At 50.5% G+C, this 26,550-nt stretch overlaps 4 non-coding genes across 4 annotated transcripts; 2 read left to right on the forward strand and 2 right to left on the reverse strand.

Moving 5' to 3' along the window:
• The first annotated feature begins 7,847 nt into the window (after positions 1-7,847).
• LOC115656983 lies at positions 7,848-7,963 on the forward strand. Its single transcript, XR_004001851.1, has one exon. It is a non-coding gene; the product is annotated as a U5 spliceosomal RNA (small nuclear RNA).
• A 6,265-nt stretch (positions 7,964-14,228) lies between these two features.
• LOC115656962 lies at positions 14,229-14,423 on the reverse strand. The gene has a single exon (XR_004001835.1). It is a non-coding gene; the product is annotated as a U2 spliceosomal RNA (small nuclear RNA).
• Positions 14,424-20,005: 5,582 nt separating this feature from the next.
• LOC115656988 lies at positions 20,006-20,122 on the reverse strand. The gene has a single exon (XR_004001856.1). It is a non-coding gene; the product is annotated as a U5 spliceosomal RNA (small nuclear RNA).
• A 5,229-nt stretch (positions 20,123-25,351) lies between these two features.
• Positions 25,352-25,515, forward strand: LOC115656955. The gene has a single exon (XR_004001828.1). It is a non-coding gene; the product is annotated as a U1 spliceosomal RNA (small nuclear RNA).
• Positions 25,516-26,550: the final 1,035 nt, after the last annotated feature.

A 26,550-nucleotide genomic window follows, 5' to 3' on the forward strand; every position in this document is an offset into this window, starting at 1 on the left:
CAGTCCGTCCTGGGGTGGCTGAGAACAATGGGGCGAAGCTAGTGCACAGCTCCTTGATTTGTTGCCGCTGCAGACGTTCCAGGGTGGTTGAGAGGTTCACCTCTTCCACGCCACCGTCTTTTTTCCCGTCGTAGTAGACACCGTCAGGCCACTCAGCCTCATCTCCCTGGACTGTAAACTGACAAACCTGTAAGTCTCTGGAATAGAAAGGCTTGAGAGAATTAACATGGTACACTTTAGGCTTTAGTGAGGAATTGGGAAATGCTATGAGGTAGTTTACAGCTCCCAGGCGCTCTTAGACCGTGAATGGCCCTTCCCATGATGCTTCCATCTTATGGGCCTGTTGCGCCTTCAAGACCATAACCTGGTCTCCTACCTTGAAGGAACGTTCTCTGGCATGTCTGTCATACCAGGCCTTTTGCTCTTTTTGAGCATCCTTTAGGTTCTCTCTAGCAAGGGCTAAAGAGTGTTGGAGGGTGCTTTGTAGGTTGCTTACAAAGTCCAGAATGTTAGTTCCTGGAGAAGGCGTAAACCCCTCCCATTGCTGCTTCACCAACTGTAATGGCCCCTTAACCTCGTGACCATACACAAGTTCAAATGGTGAAAACCCTAAACTGGGATGTGGTACAGCCCTGTAGGCAAACAGCAACTGCTGCAATACTAGGTCCCAATTATTGGAGAATTCGTTGATGAATTTTCGTATCATGGCCCCCAAAGTTCCATTGAACCTTTCCACCAGGCCATTGGTTTGATGGTGGTACGGGGTGGCAACCAAGTGATTCACCCCATGAGTTTCCCACAGTTTTTCCATGGTCCCTGCCAGGAAATTAGACCCTGAATCTGTAAGGATGTCGGAGGGCCAACCTACCCTGGCAAAGATGTCTGTTAGGGCCAGGCACACAGTGTTAGCCCTGGTGTTGCCCAGAGCTACTGCTTCTGGCCATCGGGTAGCAAAGTCCACTAAAGTCAGTACATACTGCTTTCCTCTGGGCGTCTTTTTTGGGAAAGGGCCCAGAATATCCACAGCTACTCGCTGAAATGGGACCTCAATTATGGGGAGTGGCTGGAGAGGGGCCTTGACCTGGTCTTGAGGCTTTCCCACTCTTTGGCATACCTCACAAGACCGGACATACTTGGCAACGTCCTTGCCCATCCCCTCCCAGTGGAAGGACTTCCCCAACCGGTCCTTGGTTCTGTTCACCCCAGCATGGCCACTGGGATGATCATGGGCTAAGCTTAAGAGCTTCCCCCGGTACTTAGTTGGAACCACCAACTGTTTTTGCGGCTGCCATTCTTCCCGGTGTCCACCAGAAAGAATTTCCTTGTATAAAAGTCCTTGGTCTATAACAAACCGGGATCGATTAGAAGAGCTGAGAGGCGGTGGGGTGCTCCGTGCCGCCGCCCAAGCTTTCTGAAGGCTGTCATCTGCTTCCTGCTCAGTCTGGAACTGTTCCCTTGAGGCTGGGGTCACCAGTTCTTCCTCAGACTGTGGACTCGGGCTTGGTCCCTCTGGAAGCGATGTAGGTGATGGGGTTGTTTCCGTTGCTGGTGAACCGCTCTCCGCTGGTGCACCTGAGGGTATTTCAGGCTCTGGCTGAGCCTTTTGGGTATGGCTGTCTTTTGCTTCTGCCAGTTCTGGCTTGCTGGCGCCCTCTGGCGTTGAGTTTGAAGATGTGGTTGCACTTGCTGGTGCTGGTTGCTGTTCCAGTTCCGGGCCTGGGACTGGAGATGCTGTGGCTGTTTCAGTGGTAGGCATGGAATCCGGGTCCACTACCTCTGTCTGGGTCTCTGGTAACACAGACGGGGTGTCTGTGGACGGCTCAGGAACAGGAATGGGTCTGGAAGCTTGCCTGGTTTGGCTACGGGTAACCATTCCCACTCTCTTGGCCCGCCTCACCTGGTTGGCCAAGTCTTCCCCTAGTAGCATGGGGATAGGATAATTGTCATAGACTGCAAAAGTCCACATTCCTGACCAGCCTTTGTACTGGACAGGCAGTTGAGCTGTAGGCAAGTCTACAGCTTGTGACATGAAGGGGTAAATTGTAACTGTGGCCTTTGGGTTGATGAATTTGGGGTCAACGAAGGATTGGTGGATAGCTGACACTTGTGCCCCCGTGTCTCTCCACGCAGTAACCTTCTTTCCGCCCACTCTCAAATTTTCCCTTCGCTCCAAGGGTATTTGAGAGGCATCTGGGCCTGGGGATCTTTGGTGTGATGGTGGTGTAATGAATTGCACTCGCATGGTGTTCTTGGGACAGTTGGCCTTGATATGTCCCGGTTCATTACACTTAAAGCATCTTCCATCTGATGGGTCACTGGGCCGAGGTGAGTTACTGGAGACTGGTGAGGTTGAAGAGTAGGGTATCTGTGGCTTTACTTGGGTGGTATGTAGGGTCTTTGGCTGTCCTCGGTTGTAGGGTTTATGGTCTGTGTGCCCCCTGGGGTAATCGTTCCCCTTGACAGTAGCTTTCTTGCTTTCTGCCAGTTCCATCCATTTGGCTCCAATCTCCCCCGCCTCAGCGATATTTTTGGGATTTCTATCTTGTATGTACCGTGTGATGTCTTCAGGAACACCATCCAAGAACTGCTCCATTTGTATGAGGAGGTTCAGTTCTTCCAAGGTTTGAATGTTGTTTCCTGTTAACCAGGCCTCATAGTTTTTTGCAATGTAGTAGGCGTGTTTGGGAAATGACACCTCTGGTTTCCACTTTTGGGTTCTGAAGCGCCGACGGGCATGATCTGGGGTTATCCCCATCCTGTATCTGGCCTTGGTTTGAAAAAGTTTATAGTCATTCATTTGCGGCTTGGGCATTTCAGCTGCCACCTCTGCTAAAGGTCCACTGAGGTGTGGCCTTAATTCTACCATGTACTGGTCTTCGGGGATGCTGTACCCAAGACAGGCTCTTTCAAAATTTTCCAAGAAGGCCTCGGTGTCATCACCTGCCTTGTAGGTGGGAAATTTCCTGTGCTGTGGAGCAATAATTGGCGCCGGGTTGTTAGGGGTGGCTGGCACATGCAGCCCAGCTTTTGCCAACTCCAGTTCATGTTTTCTCTGTTTTTCCTTCTCTTCATTTTCTTTTTCCATTTGTTTTTGTTGTTTTTCCATTTCTTTTTGGTGTTTTTCCATGTCTCGGCGGTGGGCCGCCTCATCTTCTGCTTGTTTCCTTCGGTAGGCCACCTCTTCTTCTTCTAGTTTTCTTTTGTGTGCTGCCTCTTGGGCTGCCTGTTCTCTTTGGAAGGCTGCCAGTTTGATGCTTTCTTCCTTTTCTTTTATCTCCATCTCTTTTTGTTTTATTTCCAGTTGTCGCCTGTGTTCAGCTTCTTTGAATTGGCCTTCGGCCTCCATTTTTGTCCTGGTAGACATGGTTCCTGTTTTCTTGTGTTGGGGTGCCCTCCGGTGTTTCTCTTTTGAACTGCAGGCTCTGTTGCCTCCTGAAGTCTGCCTAGCAACAGTGCTTTTTTCCCTTTCTCTCTCTAGCTAATGTTCAATGAAGGGAAACCAGAAAAACCACTTTATTTGCATGCATATAAGTGCTGGTACTTGCCTCCTAATGGGAGGGCTATTGCATGACAAAAGACCCTTAACAGTTTGGTAATGGCTTCTCGCTTAACATGCAAACCACAAACTGCTAGAGAGAGCAGAAAAAAAAATTCTCTCTGGTTCCCTTTTAAAACCAAACTGTTTCTCTCTGCTAAAAAGCCCTTAGCAGAGAAAAGAAAAATATAATATTCCTACTGGCTTCTGGATTCTGTCTATATCCCGCCACTGCCACTCATGTTATAACCTTATTCCCAGATTTGGACCTTAGCGTCCAAAATATGGGGGTTAGCATGAAAACCTCCAAGCTTAGTTACCAGCTTGGACCTGGTACCTGCTGCCACCACCCAAAAAATTAGAGTGTTTTGGGGCACTCTGGTCCCACTGAAAAACCTTCCCTGGGGACCCCAAGACCCAAATCCCTTGAGTCTCACAACAAAGGGAAATAATCCTGTTTCCCTTCCCCCCTCCAGGTGCTCCTGGAGAGATACACAGACACAAGCTCTGTGAAACTACACAGAGTGATTCCCCCTCTCCGTTCCCCAGTCCTGGGAACAAAAAGGACTTTCCTCTTTACCCAGAGGGAATGCAAAATCAGGCTAGCAATCCAACCCACAGCTCTTCCCCCTGATTTCTTCCTCCCACCAATTCCCTGGTGAGTACAGACTCAATTTCCCTGAAGTAAAGAAAAACTCCAACAGGTCTTAAAAGAAAGCTTTATATAAAAAAGAAAGAAAAAATACAAATGTTCTCTCTGTATTAAGATGATACAACACAGGGTCAATTGCTTAAAAGAATATTGAATAAACAGCCTTATTCAAAAAGAATACAAATCAAAGCACTCCAGCACTTATATTCATGCAAATACCAAAGAAAAGAAACCATAGAACTTACTATCTGATCTCTTTGTCCTTACACTTAGAAACAGAAGACTAGAAAATAGAACTACTTCTCCAAAGCTCAGAGACAGCAGGCAGACGGAAACAAAAAGACTCAGACACACAATTCCCTCCACCCAAAGTTGAAAAAATCCGGTTTCCTGATTGGTTCTCTGGTCAGGTGTTTCAGGTGAAAGAGACATTAACCCTTAGCTATCTGTTTATGACACAGCCCCCCCTCTCCAATAACTGCCCCTTCAACAAACATCTCTGTGCACCCCGGTAACAGCCCCCCCTCCAATAACTGCCCCTTCGAAAGACACCCCCGCGTGCCTGGAGAACAGCCCGCATTAGGCCTGGCTCCCCCCAAGGCAGCGAGAACAGCCCCATGCACAAACATTGTCCTCCAGGCCTTGGTAGCAACCCTGTAATGTGCCCCAGGAACAGTCCCACCTCGGGAATATCTTTACACACCCCAGGGACACTCCTGCTAATAGCCTGCCTGTAAACAGGTTGGGACTCACCACCAGCGGCGCTTCCTGCTGGTGACTCTGGGAATTAGCTTGATTCCAGTGGAGCGCCCCCTCCTGGTGGTGTCCCATCCATCTTTCCGTCTTCCGTTGGCGTCTCTGGACTTGCGCTGCTCCCTGCTCAGCGGCGTCCTGTTCGAGGCCGCTGCCCTCCGGCAGTGTCCCTTAGTCCATCTGGACCCCCTTCCGGGGGGTCGATAATCAGCAGTCCGACATTCCAGCCACCATATGCAACCACATACCCCAAAGTCTAATCCCTCTTGTCAGGGATCAGGCGCAATCTATAATGGCCGCTCCCTACAGATAATGGCTGGGGGTACTGCAAGGAGGAAGGGGGGGTCCCAGGGTACGTCTTCACTCCCCGCGGTATTGGCAGGTAGCAATCGATTGCTTGGGGATCGATATATCACGTCTCATCTAGACACGATATATCAATCACCAAACATGCTTATATCGATTACATAACTCCACAACCCGAATGGAGTTGCAGAATCGACAGGGGGAGCCGCTGACATCAATCCCACACCGTGAGGACAGTGAGTAATTCAATCTTCGAAACTCTGGCATCAGCCTCCCTGTCCTCTTTCTTTCCCTGCCTCTGTCTGTTCCACTTGGACACTTCCCCTACAGCCCCTTGCACCCACTAGGCTCTTCCCTTCCAGGCCTGCAGCCTGGCAGCTATGGGCTAGAGGCTTCAAGCCTCCCTGAGCCTGCACTGCGCTGTCTGCAGTGCTACTCTCCCCCTTGGAGATTGACCTTCCCTTATCAAAGGCCTGGGACAGACTAACCACTCCTGCTCTGGGCAGCCTTTATATATGGCTGAGCCTGGCCCTGATTAGTTCTCTCCAATCTGGGCCCTGATTGACTCCCCATAAGCCCTTTTCTGATTGGCTCCCGGGCTGCACAGGCTCCCTGGCCTGCCACAGCCCATCCTGCCCCACTAGACTGCCATACTCCCTCCATGAGCAAAAATCTCACAGGAACGGTTGACAGCCCCAGATGCTAACAGCAGTAAAGGCCAGGACAGGTTCTAATCTCCAAGGCTGTGTATGGCCCTTTCTCAGGGAGTGAGGGCTGAGCATGGGGCAGCACTGTCTGAAGAGTCACAGCTTCAGCAGGATCTGTGTTGCTTTTACACAAATTGAAGGTGAAATGTTCTTTCTAGTCTCCCATCTTTTCTGGTCTAGCATTCTGCATGAGAGGCTCGTATGAAAGTGGCTGAGAGGCCTGTGTGACCTGGGTTGTAGAATAGAGTGAAATAGGCTGAGGGAACTGGGATTATTTAGTCTGCAGAAGAGAAGAATGAGGGGGGATTTGATAGCTGCTTTCAACTACCTGAAAGGGGGTTCCAAAGAGGATGGATCTAGATGGTTCTCAGTGGTACCAGGTGACGGAACACAGAACAATGGTCCCAAGTTGCGGTGGGGGAGGTTTAGGCTGGATATTAGGAAACCCTATTTCCCTAGGAGGGTGGTGAAGCACTGGAATGGGTTCCCTAGGGAGGTGGTGGAATCTCCTTCCTTAGAGGTTTTTAAGGTCAGGCTTGAGAAAGCCCTGGCTGAGATGATTTAGTTGGGGATTGGTCCTGCTTTGAGCAGGGAGTTGGACTAGATACCTCCTGATGGCCCTTCCAACCCTGATATTCTATCATTCTATGCCCTGAAAGACATGTCCTGGATTCAGTTTATATGGAGGTGATGTCATATCCTTTCGATGTAAACAGAAATCATGAATTAAGCATCTGGCCTTTAGTGTTTCCAAACCTTTGATTGTCCTGTATTTATTGGGAGAAATGAAGCTGTGATCTTCCAGCCCCATTCAAATTCTCTCCAGGCCTGGAAACACGCACTTTCATCAACAATTCTAGCTGTAGATTAGTTACCGAAATTAAGAAATGGCAGAGCAGCAAAGAAAGGGCTGGGCAGCAAAAAAAGCACCAGCCCTGGCGGGATCTGGCACTTTGTAACCTGATTTAAATAATATTTCAGATTCTTGCATGCAGTATAGTTGTAGCGGGGTCCAGTCCCAGGAATCCAGGAGATTAGAGAGGCAAGGCAAGGGAGGTAATATCTTGGGTTGTAGACCACCTTCTGCTGGGGAAAGAGTGCACCTTGCATTTTGCTTCTCTCTCTCCCCACCGGAAGTTGGTCCAATAGAAGAACGACCTCCCCTGCCTTGTCTCACGTCAGTTTCTCCTCAGTGCAGAATGTGGGGTGTTGTCAGTCCCTCTCCAGAAACTGGAAGGCCACTCGATCTCTTTTGTTGTCTGCTGAGTGCTGTGAGGCTGAGTGCACAGGCAGGCAGCGCCATTTGAAGCTGTTCCCGTGTATCAAGGTGAGCTGCAGCTCAGCGAACTCCAAGGATCTGAGTGAGGTGAGCTACTTTGCAGCAGAGGCAGACCAAGCAGCAGGTACAACACGGGGTCGCACCCCGGCCGGCAGATAAAATCTCATGTCCGAGATCCCAGCTCCTGTTACTTTGCAAAGTGTGTGCTTTTGCTGGGCCAAGTGCCCTCTGGCTTCTCGTCTGGGCTCCATCCTCCATGCGCCTGGGCATCAGGGGGACTGTCTCTGGAGAGTAGCTTCCCCACCCCCGGGGCATCCCAATCTCCCCCCAGCTGCGGAAGGAGCAGAGGCAGGCCAGACAAAAGACTCATTTGAGCGAGGAGGAGCTGGAGAATCTTATTTGCATACCCACAGTGCACTGCGCGCAGGGAAGCGAGTCCCTGGTCAAGGGGCTGGTTTTGCTCCCTGTGTCCCCGGTTCCAATGATCAAAGTCGAGCTGTCAATCGGTTCAGTTCCATTTTCTCTAAAGGTCGAGGTTTAGCGGGCCGTGAGGTAGTCACCCTGAGCTACTGAGCACACGCGTTTGCCTTCAGTCTTTTCTGCGCAGCAGTAGCTATGCTCTGGTTTTTCTTCATATCGCATAAATCTTTCGCCTTTTACTAAAGATTTCCGTGGAGAGGAACAGTGAAGAGATTTTACTTAATTTTTTGAGGCTTCGCTTCGGTGAAGCTGCGTCTTTTTGTTAAAAAACAGATTATTATTTAGAAGGAAAATTGTTCATTTTTTGTGCTGTTCAATGTGTTAGTGGTTTTAAGGGTTCTATGGCGCTTTAGGGAAAGTGAACCTTATGTTTGGCTTTTTAACTTCTCTGTTTAGTACAACTGTTTTTGTTTTTATTTAGTTCCTAATTATTTGCCCACACAAGATCTGTAAGGAGTTATTTTATTAAAGTTTTTCTGATAGTTCTTTGGGTCTTGTCGGTTTATTCGTGTATTCGTTCATTTTCACATTAAGGATTCAGAACATTAACCAGTCCTCAATCGCGGTTCTTTTGACGCACGCTCGCTACCTTGATCTACAGATTTTCTGTTATGATACAAAAGCAGAGCAGTGGTATAGTGTGTATGGTTGTTCTAAATGAAGTAAACCAAATAATTCGCTTGCAGCTAGTGGCATTTTCCCCAATGTTTTTCTATATTTGTGGTAATTCATTCATCATTTTAGGTTTGTAACTCCAATTTGTAGCTGAAAAGATGTAAAATGGAAGCAGTCCTGTTAAAATAACCACTGCTTTTCCTTTTTAGGTCCTAACTTCTTTTTGATTATTTTGCGGCAGATTTTTGTGCTTGGAACCGGACCTAACAGGCTCCTTCATTTTGATGTACAGTTCCCTGATTCGTTCAGCGCTATCTCGGGTCACCCTGCTTTCAAAACATAGTGCTTTAGCCCCGGTGGTGTTTTTGGAGGCACCTTATTGATACTCTGTTTCGGGTACAAATATTTTGCTTTTTGTTAAAGTTTTCTGTAGAGAAAAATATTTTTGCGTTTCTTTCTGTTTTTTTCAAGCTTAATTTTGATGAAATTGCTCCTTATGTGCAGAAAAAAAAGTTGAATGTAACACACGCTAAATTTTTTTGTTATAATTTCTATCATCAAAATTGGTTGGCTTCTGTGTTAATGTTTTTTTATGGGGAAGTTCGAATGAACATTGAGGTCGCTTTTTATTAGGGGTCTCTGTTTGCCTTCAGGGAGCTGAAGCCTATAGGGGGTGGAGACTGAGATGAGGTGTTTGAACAGACGAAGCAGCCGGGTGCAATGCTAGACTGCACCCCTGCAGGGCTTTCCTCTGACGTGGGAGGACTGCGTATTGTCGGTGCTCCCCAGCTCTCCCCCGGGTCTCCGCTGGTGGGTTAATGAGCGGTGCGGTGGCTGCAGGCTATCGAAGCCCAGCCCCGGGGGCGGCTGCGGCAAGCCGCCCGCTCTTTGCTGCCCCCAGGCAGGCTGCTCTAACCACAGGGGGTGGGGCGAGATCCCCTGCAGGCTCCGGGCAGTGGCTAGTCCGGCCCCGACATCTGCCCAGGGCGGCTCAGCGGCCCTTGCAACGGCCCTTTCCCGCGGGCACCCGGGAGTGGCCAGCGCCCCGAGCCCGCCTGCACCGCCCGAAGTGCAGAGCCCGGCACCAGCAGGCTCCGGGCCCGGGGTCGTCTCCTGCGTGGCCCTGGGTAACCAATGCGCGGAGCTGCTCCCGGAGCAGCTGCGGGGATCCCGGGAGCCGCATTTCAGACGCTGCAGCTGCAGCTCAGGCGCCCGGGCTCCCCTGTGCGCTCAGACTTACACTGGATGCTTATTTGAATACCCATTATGCATTGCGCCTCGTGCCCTGCGTCCCTGGTTCGTGGGCTGGGTTTGCTCCCAGAGATCCTGGTTCCGATGTAAAACTCGGGCTTCAAGCCGGCCAGTGCAATAGGCTGTAGAAGGGGGAGGATTTCCTCAAGCCATGGGAAGCATGGGAACCAACTTCACTAATAACTCTTGATGGACCTAGTCTCTATTAACTTATCTCATTCTCTGTGGAAGCTAGTTATACTTTTTGCTCTCACAACATACCATGGTAGGGAGTTCTGCATGTTAATTTCATCAGGTGGGTCCCTCCCACACCTTTACTGTATTCTGGGAGAGGGTAACTAGCACTTCATTTTTCACTTCATCCACATCATTCAGGGTTTTAGAGACCTCTATCCTAGTGATTCTCAACCTTATTTTACCAGTGGTCCTTAAAATTAAATACCCAGCCCTGCAGATCCCCAACCAGAGGTGAAGCGGGAAGGGGGGGGGCATGGGCTCACACACACACCCCAGCATTCTCCCTTCCATTTTGCCATGCTCCCTGAAATGCTAATATAGCAGAGCAGAGCAAAGACATGTCCCCTTGGCTAGCTGCTACCTGCTCATGGAGTCAGTGGTTGTGAGGCAACCCTTACTGATGGCAGGGGGAGATCTCTCTTCTGCAGTGATACTGCAATTTTTTGTTTTGACCATCCCTCTGCCCCAGGTTTCTTGTGGCACACACTCGGCTGAGAATCAGTGTTGTATCATATCCCTCCTTAGTCATCTTGTCTAAACTTTGGAAGCCTGCTATTTCTGGTGGGGAGAGAGAGAAGTAAGATGCAGGCTGCACTCCTTCCCCAGCAGAAGGTGATCCACAATACTATTTACCTTGTCTTGTTATCCTGGATTCCTGGCACCGGACCTGGCTACAATTTATAGGGCATTCAACAGCCAGGGCTGGCCAGGGGAGAGCACCAGGGCTGGACAGGCAGGGGAGGAGCCCGACTGGAGGTGGTACAGTCCTTGTAGAGGATGTAGGATCTGGATGAAGGTTTCTGGCATCCCGAACTCTCCCAGGGTGGCAAAGATGTGATGGTGGGAGATGGACCCAAAGATGTTGGTCAGGTCAAGCTATGCTACGGTGCACTGCCTCTTGGACCTCCTGGCCTCCTGGATGTCCGTCTGAAGGAGGAAGTTGTGCTCATAGCATCCCTCGCAGGACATGAAACCCTTCTGCACTGAACTGATGGTGCCCCGCACACTGACCAGTCTGTGATCCTTGCCGCGAGGCAGCTGGCATATGGCTTGTAGATGGTGGAACCGAGGGAGATGGGCCTCCAATTGCCGAGGTTGTCTCGTTCACCTTTTTTGTGGATGAGCACAGTCATGGACTTTTTCCAGGCGTGGGGAACGTGGTGGAACTGCTTGCATTTGTTGAAGATGGCAGCAAGCACCAAGCAGCCAGGGTCTCGCTTCTTCAGCAGGTGGTAGCAGATGCCATCTTTTCCGGGGGGGGGAGAGAGTGTTTTTGGTCCTCGTCAGCCTCGCCTGCACCTCCTGCAGGGGAAAATCTCACTCCAGGTCCTCCGGGAGGTCAGTCTGGGGTAGCAGGAGAAGGCATTCTGGGCGTCACAAGTTGGTCTGAGCCTCGTGATCAAACACATCCTTGAAGTAGGACTAGAGCTTCTCAGGCTGGATAGCACAGTAGGAGGAGGTCCCATCAAGGAGCTCGCTCAGGGCTTTTGTCTGGTTCTTCCTGTAAAGTTTCTGAATACAGGACACAGCCACTGGATCTTAGCAGCAGCCAATATCCCCTTTCCTACCTTCCCTGGCACTGTTGTTACAGCTCAGCATGGGTACTGATTTTTTCATCCTTGCTGGTGGTTCAGATCTTCTATGAGGCACCGAGGGTGGTCTTCACAATAAGCTCCTGCTGAGCTTTCTGAAAAGTAGCGAATGCAGGAGCAGCAGCAGCCAACGAGAGTGTAGCTGAGGGTGAGAAAGAATTTTCTTCCAAAGTAGCAGCAGTGGAGTATATCTTCAAGGCAGCAGCAATTTTTAAAAAATGGCAGCAGGAGACTCCATCTTCAGAACAGGTGTTGTAAATGTTCATCAGAAGAAATTAAACTGAACTTATACTTAAGCTGGTCCATATCTCCTCATCATTTTTGTTGCCCTTTTCTGAATCTTTCCCATTCCAATATATCTTTTTGAGATGGAGTGACAACATCAGCACGCAGTCTTCAGGATGTGGGCATAACATAGATTGATATTGAGGCCTCAGCCTCTCCTCAAAAGTCATGACTTCCAGCCCCTTAATCATTTTTGTTGCCCTATGATGGACTCTTGCCAATTTTTCCACATCCTTCTTCTAGTGTGGGGCCCAAAACTGGACATAGTACTCCAGTTGAGGCCTCACCAGTGCCAAATAGAGGGGAATGATCACATCCCTAGATCTGCTGGCAATGCCCCTACGTATACAGTCCAAAATGCCGTTAGCCTTCTTGGCAACAGGGGCACACTATTAACTCATATCCAGCTTCTCGTCCACTGTAACCCCTAGGTCCTTTTCTGCAGAACTCCTGCCTAGCCACTAGGTCCCTAGTCTGGAGCAGCGCATGGGATTCTTACGTCCTAAGTGCAGGACTGGGCACTTGTCCTTGTTGAACCTCATCAGGTTTCTTTCGGCCCAATCCTCTAATTTGTCTAGGTCCCTCGGTATCCTATTCCTACCCTCCAGCGTATCGACCGCTCCTCCCAGGTTAGTGTCATCTGCAAACTTGCTGAGAGTGCAGTCCACGCCATCCTCCAGATCATTAATGAAGATATTGAACACAACCGGCCCCAGGACCGACCCTTGGGCCACTCCGCTTGATACCGGCTGCCAACTAGAAATGGAGTCATTGATCACTGCCCATTGAACCCGATGACCTAGGTAGCTTTCTATCCACCTTATAGTCCATTCATCCAGCTCATACTTCTTGAACTTGCTGACAAGAATACTGAGGAAGATCATATCAAAAGTGGGTTGGCTATGCTTGGTCCACTGCGAAGCTGTATCGTTGACTTTAATGAAAGCAGTTTTTCTCCCATACCTCTGTGACTGCTCTTTTCCACAGGCCCCGTAGTTCTTGGCACCTTTGTCATTCCTCCTGGTGATGGGGCAAACAGAGAAAAAGCAAAGCTCAACTCTGAAACTTTACTGTGGCTTATAAGGCTTACCACTTACCTCAGCAGCTCCCTGGAGGCTGAGGTAAGTGGAGGCTGAGAGCATGGGGGGTCGGTCGAAGCTCGTGAGTTGCTGCATGCATTATTCTCACCTATAATAGCCGTAGCCCATGTTGTAAGGTGATAGATAAGCATTGGCACTAAAGCTGTAAACCCCCTTGCCACCACCCCGCCACCAGTCAAGAGAGAAGCATTACCAAGTGTGAAATGCTAGTTTACCAGAAGAGGTGTCATCTCCTTTCCAGCAAGAGAAGGCCCTGACTGAGACATCAGACAAACCACTGAGAATCATTCCTGGACAAAAGACTTGGTTGATTGCTCCCCCTCACACACCCACGAGAAGGCAGAGACCTGCACAAACACTTGCCCCCATCAGCATTGAGCTCTGGGAGAATGGAATAAAACTCCCTGTCAGGAAGAAACTGTTGTGCCCCCGATGCTGCTTGGACTTCAGGGAACCGGCACGCCTTCTAAGCATAAGCAAGGGATCCCAGCTGTTTGGCTGGAGTTAGCCCTAAAGGACATACAGAGCTTGTGTGTTACAGCAGCTTCTGCTACACCTGGGTGTGACTCTATGTTCAGGCTGTTCTATGCCTGGAGGAATTCACACTTGATACTTGGTGGGTGAGATCAAAGTGTGGAACACACAACCGTGAGGAGCCCCACTGCTTGCCAGCCCCAGGCGAAGGAGGCTCCTGCTCTCTGGGGCTCTGGCTGCACTAGAAAGGTAAGTTTCTAGCTTGCCTGGTTCAGAAAACCAGAAGGGAAAGAAAGAGAACCCACATTACATTTTTTTAAAAAAGAATCCTAGTGATTTGTAAGCCACTGTCGTGATTTTGGGGATTTTCCAATAGTGAGGGTGGCAACAATGAGAAGTTAAGGGTTATTATTTAGCATTTAGATTACAGTAGCTTGGGGGGTGGGAGGAATCAGGATTGTGGCCCCGGTGTGCCGGGTGCAGCACGACATCTAGTGCCTTGTCTTGAGTTTACGAACCAAGATACATAGAACGTAGGCTGGGTGGGGAAAAGTCTGTGTAACTCATGCAGTTGTTGATATACACGTAACCTCAAATATTACCAACCACCCCCTCCCACCCCAAAACATACAAACAAACAAAAAACAAAAAGAAAAAACCAGCCATCTCCCCAACAGACCCAAAGTCTGGAAAGCTTTTGTTCCTCATACTGTTGAAAAGACTCACAACAGAAAGGAGTCCAACTTCTTAAATAATTCTCTAGCAAGACAAAATAGAACCTATCACATCTACAGACTCTCAAAACACTTCTAAAAAACTCTAACTGTAGCATGTTTACCCTAAAAAAACAATAATGCTAGAAACACCGAGTTATTCTAGTACTTCAAAAAAAATTGCTTTAAAGAAAGACTGTCACAGTTTCAACTATTTTCTGTTTTTCTAACCAAAAGATTCTCCCCTAAGGGAGATACACCGTTCCTGGAGACAGTGCAATACCAGGTCGATGCATGGGGCAGACAAAGCAAGCTTCTCTTCTGACCCCCTCATTTCAAAAATCGAGCTAACATACAGTCCTCACATCAAGGACATATCAGAGATTAAGCTGATAAGAACAGAGACTACACTTTGATCTTAGCTCCAAAGAGCCGAGAAGCGATACTGAGACTCTGCCACGCACGCATACCCCCCCTGCGCCCACCCATTTCTATCTCACCAGGACGAGCTCCCAGACACGCCACAAACACCATCACTAGGGAACTCTACGTGAGAATCACTTCCCCGAAATGACTCCAGTGGAAGAATTCAAAGCAAGAACCCTTCACGCACAATTCTGGTCTAAGACAGACAAGCCTTGCAGATGCCTTCCTCTCGCTGCTTTCCCCTCTACACTCCTAATTTCCATAAACTGACCTGTGACTACCAATCGCTCAGTGTTAACTCTCACAGCAAAGCAGGGCAAAGAAAGCCTATGCAAGTGCCTATGCAAGTGCTGTTCCGCAGCCCCGATGCTCTTTTCTGCTCCTTCCCACAGAACTATCTCAATTGCATCAAAGCAATTCCTCGCTATTTGGGGCATTGGTGCCCCTCAGTCCGTCTGAGGTGATGGGCTGGTTCCTTCTGGCCGTAAACGCTAGGGATCTGACTCAAAGGGCCACAACCTTCCTCCTCTTTTGCTCCTATGAAATGCTCGACATCACCAGCCAAGCCGCCGAGCGGACGGGCCTGCGTTTCAGCCCCCAAAAGTGCACCTCCCTCCATGTCGACGGTGGCACCAGAGCGCTGGTCTGGCCTATGCGGTTCCTTATCCAGGGCAAATCCATGACCTCCCTTCAAGTATCAGAGGGTAGCCGTGTTAGTCTGGATCTGTAAAAGCAGCAAAGAATCCTGTGGCACCTTATAGACTAACAGAGGTTTTGGAGCATGAGCTTTCGTGGGTGAATACCCACTTCTTCAGATGCATGTAATGGAAATATCCAGGGGCAGGTATATATATGTGTGCTAGCAAGCAAGCTAGAGATAACGAGGTCAGTTCAATCAGGGAGGATGAGGCCCTGTTCTAGCAGTTGAGGTGTGAAAACCAAGAGAGGAGAAACTGGTTCTGTAATTGGCAAGCCATTCACAGTCTTTGTTCAATCCTGAGCTGATGGTGTCAAATTTGCAGATGAACTGAAGCTCAGCAGTTTCTCTTTGAAGTCTGGTCCTGAAGTTTTTTTGCTGCAGGATGGCCACCTTAAGGTCTGCTATAGTGTGGCCAGGGAGGTTGAAGTGCTCTCCTACAGGTTTTTGTATATTGCCATTCCTAATGTCTGATTTGTGTCCATTTATCCTTTTCCGTAGAGACTGTCCAGTTTGGCCGATGTACATAGCAGAGGGGCATTGCTGGCATATGATGGCGTATATTACATTGGTGGATGTGCAGGTGAATGAACCAGTGATGGTGTGGCTGATCTGGTTAGGTCCTGTGATGGTGTCGCTGGTGTAGATATGTGGGCAGAGTTGGCATCGAGGTTTGTTGCATGGATTGGTTCCTGAGCTAGAGTTATTATGGTGTGGTGTGCAGTTACTGGTGAGAATATGTTTCAGGTTGGCAGGTTGTCTGTGGGCAAGGATTGGCCTGCCACCCAAGGCCTGTGAAAGTGTGGGATCATTGTCCAGGATGGGTTGTAGATCCTTGATGATGCGCTGGAGGGGTTTTAGCTGGGGGCTGTATGTGATGGCCAGTGGAGTCCTGTTGGTTTCTCTCTTGGGTTTGTCTTGCAGTAGGAGGCTTCTGGGTACACGTCTGGCTCTGTTGATCTGTCTCCTTATTTCCTCATGCGGGTATTGTAGTTTTGAGAATGCTTGGTGGAGATTTTGTAGGTGTTGGTCTCTGTCTGAGGGGTTAGAGCAGATGCGGTTGTACCTCAGTGCTTGGCTGTAGACAATGGATCGTGTGATGTGCCCGGGATGGAAGCTGGAGGCATGAAGGTAGGCATAGCTTCCATCCCGGGCACATCACACGATCCATTGTCTACAGCCAAGCACTGAGGTACAACCGCATCTGCTCTAACCCCTCAGACAGAGACCAACACCTACAAAATCTCCACCAAGCATTCTCAAAACTACAATACCCGCATGAGGAAATAAGGAGACAGATCAACAGAGCCAGACGTGTACCCAGAAGCCTCCTACTGCAAGACAAACCCAAGAGAGAAACCAACAGGACTCCACTGGCCATCACATACAGCCCCCAGCTAAAACCCCTCCAGCGCATCATCAAGGATCTACAACCCATCCTGGACAATGATCCCACACTTTCACAGGCCTTGGGTGGCAGGCCAATCCTTGCCCACAGACAACCTGCCAACCTGAAACATATTCTCACCAGTAACTGCACACCACACCATAATAACTCTAGCTCAGGAACCAATCCATGCAACAAACCTCGATGCCAACTCTGCCCACATATCTACACCAGCGACACCATCACAGGACCTAACCAGATCAGCCACACCATCACTGGTTCATTCACCTGCACATCCACCAATGTAATATACGCCATCATATGCCAGCAATGCCCCTCTGCTATGTACATCGGCCAAACTGGACAGTCTCTACGGAAAAGGATAAATGGACACAAATCAGACATTAGGAATGGCAATATACAAAAACCTGTAGGAGAGCACTTCAACCTCCCTGGCCACACTATAGCAGACCTTAAGGTGGCCATCCTGCAGCAAAAAAACTTCAGGACCAGACTTCAAAGAGAAACTGCTGAGCTTCAGTTCATCTGCAAATTTGACACCATCAGCTCAGGATTGAACAAAGACTGTGAATGGCTTGCCAATTACAGAACCAGTTTCTCCTCTCTTGGTTTTCACACCTCAACTGCTAGAACAGGGCCTCATCCTCCCTGATTGAACTGACCTCGTTATCTCTAGCTTGCTTGCTAGCACACATATATATACCTGCCCCTGGATATTTCCATTACATGCATCTGAAGAAGTGGGTATTCACCCACGAAAGCTCATGCTCCAAAACCTCTGTTAGTCTATAAGGTGCCACAGGATTCTTTGCTGCTTTTACAGACCTCCCTTCAAGAGGGAGAGATATACCAGCACCTCGGCATACCCACAGGAGTCTGCGTCCAGCAGACCCCCGAAGACACCATCGCAGAGATCCTGCCAGACACGGCCCAAATCGACTCCTCCCTACTCGCCCCCTGGCAAAAGATCAATGCCCTCAATGCCCTCCTGATCCGCCGCATCTCCTTTGTCCTCAGGGGATCGGCTGAGGCCAAAGTGCCCCTGAACAAGGCCGACAGCACCATCAGACAGCTGGTGAAGGAATGGCTCCCCCTTCCCCAGAGGGTGTGCACGGACATCGTTTACATTTCCCACATACAGGGCGGTGCCAACATACCTCGGATGGGTGACCTGTGCGATGTGGCGGTGATGACCCACGCCTTCCGCCTCCTGACGTGCCCGGACCCAACAGTGAGCAGCATTGCACAGGAGTCTGTACGGGGTGTGGTCTGGAAACGCATCACCAGGGCCCCCTCCGAGCGGGACGTTGCCACTTACCTCAGCGGCTCCCTGGAGGCTGAGTTTGGGAGAGATCGGGGAAACCAATCCTCTCTCTGGTCCTGCACCCGCAACGCCTCAAGATGCCTGGGTAAGAGGATCAGCTGCTGCTGGAAGTGGCGCGAGGAATGCCGGGAACTGGGAATACCGGTGCCACGCGTAAAGACTCCGGACCACACCATCCTCACCCTGACCGCCAAAGCCATGCTAGAAAGGTCCCTGAAAGACGCCATCCGCTACCACTACACTGAGAACCTCAAGCGGAAGCCAGACCAGGGCAAGGTGTTCGAGGTGTCTAGCAAGTGGGATGCCAGTGACCACTTCCTCCCCCGGGGGCAGCTTCCCCATGTTCGCCAACTGGCGGTTCATCCACAGGGCACGACTCAACTGCGTTCCCCTCAACGGAGCCATCCGCCACGGCGGCCGAGACAAGCTCTGTAGGAAGTGCGGCTACGTGAACAAGACCCTGCCGCACGTCCTGTGTGAATGCAAGCAGCACTCCAGGACCAGGCAGCACTGCCACAGCACCATCCAGAACTGACTAGTGAAAGCCATCCCACAGTCCCTGGGGAAGATCACTGTCAACTCCGCCATCCCCGGGACAGACAGCCGACTGCGACCCGACATCGTCGTGACGGACGCAGAAAAGAAGAAGGTCCTCCAGGTAGACGTCACAGTGCTTTCTGAAAACCGGTCCCCTGCATTCCACGAGGTCTGAGCACGGAAGGAGTAGAAGTGTGCCTTGCTGGCTGAGACCCTGAGAGCCCAGGGCTACGAAGTACAGGTACGCGCCCTGATCGTGGCAGCCCTGGGCTCATGGGACCCCCGCAACGAGCCGGTTCTGAGAGCATGTGGGGTCAGTCAATGCTGCGCCCGGCTCATGAGACAGCTCATGGTGTCCGACACCATCAGGTGGTCCAGAGACATTTATACCGAACACATCACCGGACACCGCCAATACCGCACTGAGGCTACGTCTAGACTACCTGCCGTATCAGCGGTTAAAATCGATTGCTCGGGGATCGATATATCGCGTCTCATCTAGACACGATATATCATTCCCCGAGCGCACTTATATCTATTCCGGAACTCCACCAACCCCAACAGAGTTGCGGAATCGACAGGGGGAGCCGCGGACATCGATCCCGCGCAGTGAGGATGAGTGAGTAATCCGATCTTAGATATTCGACTTCAGCTACATTGTTCACGTAGCTGAAGTTGCGTATCTAAGATCGATTTCCCCCCATAGTGTAGACCAGCCCTGAGTAATTGAGACAGCCGACCAGGGAAATAATCCACTTCCTTCCCTGAGGGACCAAGGGACGCACCCCACCCATGTACCTATCCGTTCCACCGATACTGACTTGGACTCCTTATTCATTCCATGGGTGGTGAACCTGAACCTACTTATTCACTGACACTTTAAAAGACCCTTGCACCCCAATCTGGGTCTGTGCGGGTTATGCGATATGTATGTATCTTTTCATCCTTTCATCCCCCATAACTCAAGCCTGACCCCAGATGTACAGTGCCTTCCCTCTCAACCTGTGTCTATTTCATTTCAAACATTTCCTTTAATAAATTTTTTAAATCCCTCATCTGGGCAAAAGGTTTACCGTTTCCTAAGTTAAAACACTGGTGTTTTCCCAACAGGAAAGGGATGGACAATTTCTCTTCTGTGGGGAGACGAGGGAAACCATGCAATCATCTTCTGGAAGGTATAAGGAGGGCAGCGTAAGAACCCTCACGGACTAGATTAAGAAAGCAGCTCTTTGACTGACCTTCCAGCAATGACAAACTAAAACTGCAAGAGCAGCCTTTCAACTCAGGGGACAATAATAACTGTTACCAACAACTAACCAAAAAGTTACAAATGACTCCAAACCACACACTCTTCGGACAAACCAGACGTTAACACAAACAATAATGCATTTCTTTGCTGCTCTTCAATCATGATAACCAAAAACATACAAAATCAAAGAGCCAGTGGAATACACATCACAAAACAGGCCCTTGCTAGCTAGGAAACCATCTCACTAACAAGATGAGCTCAAAAAAGCCCGAAAGTCCCAAACAGTCATTTTCAGAGCTCTGAGTTGTTTTCATACTACAGAAAAGCTTCAGCCACTGACACCATTTCAGGCAGCACCTTCCTCTTTTTTTCCCCCACAGGGAACAATCTCACTAAAACAAAGCCATAAAAATTTTGGGTACAGATTCAGAAATGTTCCTCTCCACAGAAATCTTCAGTAAAAACCAAAAGAATTATAGGAACTGAAGAAAAAGCAGAGTATGTAGAACACACACCCATCGGTGCTGCCGGGGCAAACGCCTAGGCTACCAAAAGTCAGGGTGACTACTCTCGCAGCCCGCTAAACCGCCAGCTTTTAGAGGAAATGGAATCGAACCGATTGACAGCCCGAGTTGGATCATCGGAACCGGGGACACAGGGAGCAAAACCAGCCCCTTGACCAGGGACTCGCTTGGCTGCGCGCAGTGCACTGTGGGTATGCAAATAAGATGCTCCTGCTGTCTCGGCGCTCAAAGGAGGCTTTTGTCTGGGCTGCCTCTGCTCCTTCCGCAGCTGGGCGGAGATTGGCATGTGGCAGCTGCTCTCCTGAGACAGTCCCGCTGATGCCCAGGCGCATGGAGGACGAGCCCGGACGAGAAGCCAGAAGGCACTTGGCCCACAGCTAAAACCCGGAGTAAAAGCACACACTTTGCAAAGTAACAGGAGCCGGGATCTCGGACATGAGATTCTAGCTGCCGGCCGGGGTGTCACCCTACATTGTACCTGCTGCTTGGTCTGCCTCTGCTGCAAAGTAGCTTGCCTCACTCAGATCTTTGGGGTTCGCTGAGCTGCGGCTCACCTTGATACACGGGAACAGCTTAAAATCATGGACTATCAGGGTTGGAAGGGACCTCAGGAGGTCATCTAGTCCAACCCAATCCCCAACTAAATCATCCCAGCCAAGGCTTTGTCAAGGCTGACCTTAAAAACCTCTAAGGAAGGAGATTCCACCACCTCCCTAGGGAACCCACTCCAGTGCTTCACGACCCTCCTCGTGAAAAAGGCTTTGCCTAATATCCAACCTAAACCTTCCCCACCGCAACTTGGGACCATTCCTCCTTGTTCTGTCATCTGGTACCACTGACAACAGTCTAGATCCATCCTCTTTGGAGCCCCCTTTCAGGTAGTTGCAGGCAGCGATCAAATCTCCCCTCATTCTTCTCTTCTGCAGACTAAACAAGCCCAGTTCCCTCAGCCTCTCCTCATAAGTCATGTGCTCCAGCCCCCTAATAATTTTTGTTGCCCTATGATGGACTCCTTTCAGTTTTTCCACATCCTTCTTGTAGGGCGGGGCCCAAAACTGGGCACGGTACTCCAGATGAGGCCTCACCAACATCGAATAGGAGGGAACGACCACGTCCCTCCATCTGCTGGCAATGCCCCTACTTATACAGTCCAAAATGCCGTTAGCCTTCTTGGCAACAGGGGCACACTATTAACTCATATCCAGCTTCTCATCCACTGTAACCCCTAGGTCGTTTTCTGCAGAGCTGCTGCCTAGCCATTCGGTCCCTAGACTGGAGCAATGCATGGGATTCTTACATCCTAAAGTGCAGGACTGGGCAGTTGTCCTTGTTGAACCTCGTCAGGTTTCTTTCGGCCCAATCCTCTAATTTGTCTAGGTCCCTCTGTACCTTATCCCTACCCTCCAGCGTATCGACCGCTCCTCCCAGTTTAGTGTCATCTGCAAACTTGCTGAGAGTGCAGTCCACACCATCCTCCAGATCATTAATGAAGATATTGAACAAAATCGGCCCCAGGACCGACCCTCGGGGCACACCGCTTGATACCGGCTGCCAATTAGACATGGAGCCGTTGGTCACTAACCGTTGAGCCCAATGACCTAGCCAGCTTTCTATCAACCTTACAGTCCATTCATCCAGCCCATACTTGTTGAACTTGCCGACAAAAATACTGTGGGAGATCGTATCAGAAGCTTTGATAAAGTCAAGGAATAACACGTCCATTGCTTTCCCCTCATCCCCAGACCCAGTTATCTCCTCACAGAAGGCAATTAGGTTAGTCAGGTGTGACTTGCCCTTGGTGAATCCATGCTGACTGCTCGTGATCACTTGCCTCTCCTCTAAGTGCTTCAGAATTGATTCCTTGAGGACCTGCTCCATGATTTCTTCCAGGGACTGAGGTGAGTCTGACTGGCCTGTAGTTCCCCGGATCCTCCTCCTTTCTTCCCTTTTTTAAAGATGGGCACTACATTAGCCTTTTTCCAGTCATCCGAGACCTCCCCCAATCACCATGAGTTTTCAAAGATAATAGCCAATGGCCCTGCAATTACACTCGCCAATTCTTTAGCACCCTCGGATGCAGCGCATCTGGCCCCATGGATTCGTGCTCATCCAGCTTTTCTAAATAGTCCCAAAGCATTTCTTTCTCCACAGGGGGCTGGTCACCTCCTCCCCATGCTGTGCTGTTGTCATGGTATAATTACCAACTCTGAACCTTAGCATCCAAAAGATGGGGTACCAGCATGAATTCCTCTAAGCTCAATTACCAGCTTAGAACCTGTAGCGCTGCCACCAACCAGGAATTCCAGTGCCTGGTACACTCTGGTCCCCCCAAAACCTTGCCCAGGGACCCCCAAGACCCAGACCCTCTGGATCGTAACACAAGGAAAGTAAACCCTTTCCCTCACTGTTGCCTCTCCCAGGCTTCCCCTCCCTGGGTTACCCTGGAAGATTACTGTGATTCAAACTCCTTGAATCTTAAACAGAGAGGAAAATCCACCTTCCCCCCTCCTTCTCTCTCCCCCTCCCAGACTCTCCCTGAGAGGGAAAGTAATCCTAACACAGAGAGAAATTAACCTTTCTCTTCCCCTTCCCTCCTTTCTCCCCACCAATTCCCTGGTGGATCCAGTCCCAGTCCCTTGGGGTCTCACCAGAATAAAAAAAAAAGCAATCAGGTTCTTAAACAAGAAAAGCTTTTAATTAAAGAAAGAAAAACAGTAAAAATTATCTTTGTAAATTTAAAATGGAATAGGTACAGGGTCTTTCAGCTGTAGACACTGGGAATACCCTCCCAGCCTAAGTATACAAGTAGAAATTAAAATCCTTTCAGCAAAATACAAATTTGAACTCCTTCCAGCCAAATACACATTTGCAAATAAAGAAAACAAACATAAGCCTAGCTCCCCTTACCTACCTAGTACTCACTATTCTGAACTTATAAGAGCCTGTATCGGAGAGATTGGAGAGAAACCTGGTTGCACGTCTGATCCCTCTGAGCCCCCAGAGTGAACAACCAAAAAACTAACAGCACACACAAAAACTTCCCTCCCTCAAGATTTGAAAGTATCCTGTCCCCTGATTGGTCCTCTGGTCAGATGACAGCCAGGCTCACTGAACTTGTTAACCCTTTACAGTCAAAAGAGATATGAAGTACTTCTATTAACTCTTACTTATCTGTTTATGGCATCTGTCCAGCGCAGCAGTCTGGGAGCCGATTTTGTTGGTGAAGGCGGGGGCAGAGGGGAAGCATTGAGTACATTAGCTTTTTCCACATCCTCTGTCACTAGGTTGCCTCCCTCATTCACTAAGGGGCCCACACTTTCCTTGACTTTCTTCTTCTTGCTAATATACCTGAAGAAACCCTTCTTGTTGTTCCTCTTAACATCTCTTGCTAGCTGCAACTCCGAGCATGAGTTGTCCTTCCCGATTTCACTCCTGCCTGCCTGAGCAATATTTTTATACTCCTCCCTGGTCATTTGTCCAATCTTCCACTTCTTCAACAGGCGCTGCCTGCCAGTGCACTCAGCCTCACTTGGCAGGGAACAAAAGGGATCGAGTGGCCTTCCAGTTTCTGGAGAGTGGCTGACAACACCCGACTTTCTGCACTGAGGAGAAACTGACATGAGACAAGGCAGGGGAGGTCGTTCTTGTATTGGACCAACTTCCGGTGGGGAGAGAGAGAGAGAAGCAAAATGCAAGCTGCACTCTTTCCCCAGCAGCAGGTGGTCCACGTCGTCTCTCTGATAGCCTGGATGCCGGGGACGGGACAAGTGGCAGGACCTCCTGCCACCTCTGGAGGGTGAGGAGCCCCGGTGGGCCAGCCTCTACTCTACCCTGGTCCCGAGGCCTGCCGGGGATGTCAGTTGGCGGTTCCTTCATGGGGCCGTGAGCGCAGGCATGTATTTGGCATGGTTTACCCCTGTCCCAGACACCTGCCCCTTCTGCGGCATGAGGGAGACCCTGGCGCACGTTTACTTCGAGTGCGCCAGGTTGCAGCCCTTAGACCGGCTCCTCACCAATATCCTGTTATATTTCTGGCTGCACTTTCCCCCTCACCTCCTTCTCTATGCACTCCCTATCCGTGGCCCCACAAAGTCGCGGGACCTCCTGGTCAACCTCCTCCTCGCCCTGGCTAAAATGGCCATCTACACAACCAGGAAGAGGAGGTTGGCCGACGGAGACTCCGGTGACTGTAGGGCTTGTTTCCGATCCTTAGTCCGTTCATGTATCCGGGCGGAGTTCCTCTGGGTGGCGTCCACTGGCTCCCTTGATGCCTTTGAGGAGCAGTGGGCACCGTCCGGGGTTCTCTGCTCAGGGTACGTCTACACTACAGGATAATTTCGAATTAACTTAAACTGGTTTTATTAAACAGATATTATAGAGTTGATTGCACGCATCCACACTAGGCACATTAATTTGGCAATGTGCGTCCATGGTCCGAGGCTAGCGTCAATTTCTGGAGCGTTGCACTGTGTGTAGCTATCACTATAACTATCCGACCAATAACTTTGATTTGCGGCCACACTAACCCTAAATCGATATGTTAATATCGATTTTAGCATTACTCTCGTTGGGGAGGAGTACAGAAATCGATTTAAAGAGCCCTTTAAATCGATTTAAAGTTCATTGTAGTGTGGACGGGTACAGCGTTAAATCAATTTAACGCTGTTAAATTCGGTTTAACAGTGTAGTGTGGACCAGGCCTTAGTGTCCCTGTCAGGCTCCCTTCTTATGACGCTTTGACCTAACTCCTGTCCCTGTTCTTTAATTAGTTGTCCCCTGGAATCAGTTGGGTTCTGAGGTCCTGCAGATCCTCCCCTCAGGCTGGGGGGGGGGAACCGTTAGCAATGGGTGGGCTTCCGCCCACCCAGTTCCTGGAGCCCAATAGGTACAACCACAGGGCACGCAAGAGCACCAGCCCGGGCAGATGGGGGAGGGGCCTGACTGGAGGGGCGGAGCCCCGTGAGCACATATGCAGATCTGTGTGCGAGCAGAGCATTGTGGGAGCGGAGGCGGGCTGCCCAGCAGGGCCCGACTTTGGCCCCGGGAGCTCGGCGTGGAGAAGGGAGGCGCCTCGCGGACGCGTCGGGGCAGCTGTCGGCAGTGGGGGCCGGCGTGGGCGAGGCCGGCGGTCGGGGCGCGGCGGTCCGCCCCGTGTGTTAGAAGTGTGGGGCGAGCGAGGGCGGGCGGCGGCCGGGCGGCCGGAGCTCATACTTACCTGGCAGGGGAGATACCATGATCACGAAGGTGGTTTTCCCAGGGTGAGGCTCATCCATTGCACTGCGGGTGTGCTGACCCCTGCGATTTCCCCAAATGCGGGAAACTCAACTGCATAATTTGTGGTAGTGGGGGACTGCGTTCGCGCTCTCCCCTGGCGAGCGGTGCCAAAAACAGACAAACCCGCTGTGGACGGGACTCTTTGTAGCGCTTAGGTTTATTAGTCCTTTTAGTTGCCGGTTAGTGGGTTTTTAGTTTTCTTTGTTATCGCTTTGTTTCACTGCAGTTCCGTTGTTCTCTCGCTGTGGCTTTTGCTGCGTACGGTCCAGTAAGCCCCTTTTTTTTTTTTCGGGCTCTTTTTTTTCCCACAGCAAAGCTCTCTTCACGATCTGCTTCTCGGATGCTCTCTAACCTTTTCAGTCGGACAGACACGGGGCTGGCCCCACCCTGTGGGGGAGAAGGTATTTCCATGGCTTTAGGCCCACTCCCTTCCCATATACCATTTGCTGCACTGGATCTGCTCACTGTTGGGAGGGCCCCCCTTCTCCCCAACACACCCAGCTGCGGGGCTGCCCCGACCCACTCAAGTGCTCAGCTGCACCAGGCAGACGGGCTCAGTGATGGCACCTGCAGTCCCCGCGGGGCTCCTGCCTCCCTTCCTGGCCCTGGGGGGACATTCATTCTCTCCTGCCTTGGGGCTGGGCTGGGTGTGCCGTGAACACCTCGCCCCAGCTCTGGGGCCGAGCGACCCAAACTCATTGCACGGCCTGGCCCAGGCTGAGACAGCCGGTGCCCTTAGCCAGCAGGAAATGACCCTGTGTGTGCCCCCTGCCATCAGAGCATGGCGGGAAAGGAGACCTGGAATCCCACCCCAGTTCAGTCCTCTCAGCTGTGCACAGGGGCCTGCCACCCCCACCCCCCCATCTGAAAGAGACCAGCCCCTCACTATTGGGTCCGGCCACGCGAGCGACGCCAGGCACCAACCTTGTTATGTTTTTTTAAACAAGCCCCTTTGCATTTGCTGCCTCGCAATGAGCTCCCCATAAACATCCCAGAGCGCTACCGTGGTGGCCCCTTTGGGCGCCACTCCAGGCAGAAGCGGCTCCGCCGACCCCACGATCCTGGGGGCTGTACAAGTGCTGTTAATATAAGCTGCCTGGGTGCAGGGCAGCAGTTGGACTGAAGAGGCTCA

The sequence above is a fragment of the Gopherus evgoodei genome, chromosome 8, assembly GCF_007399415.2.
Source record: "Gopherus evgoodei ecotype Sinaloan lineage chromosome 8, rGopEvg1_v1.p, whole genome shotgun sequence".
Lineage (NCBI taxonomy): Eukaryota > Metazoa > Chordata > Testudines > Testudinidae > Gopherus > Gopherus evgoodei.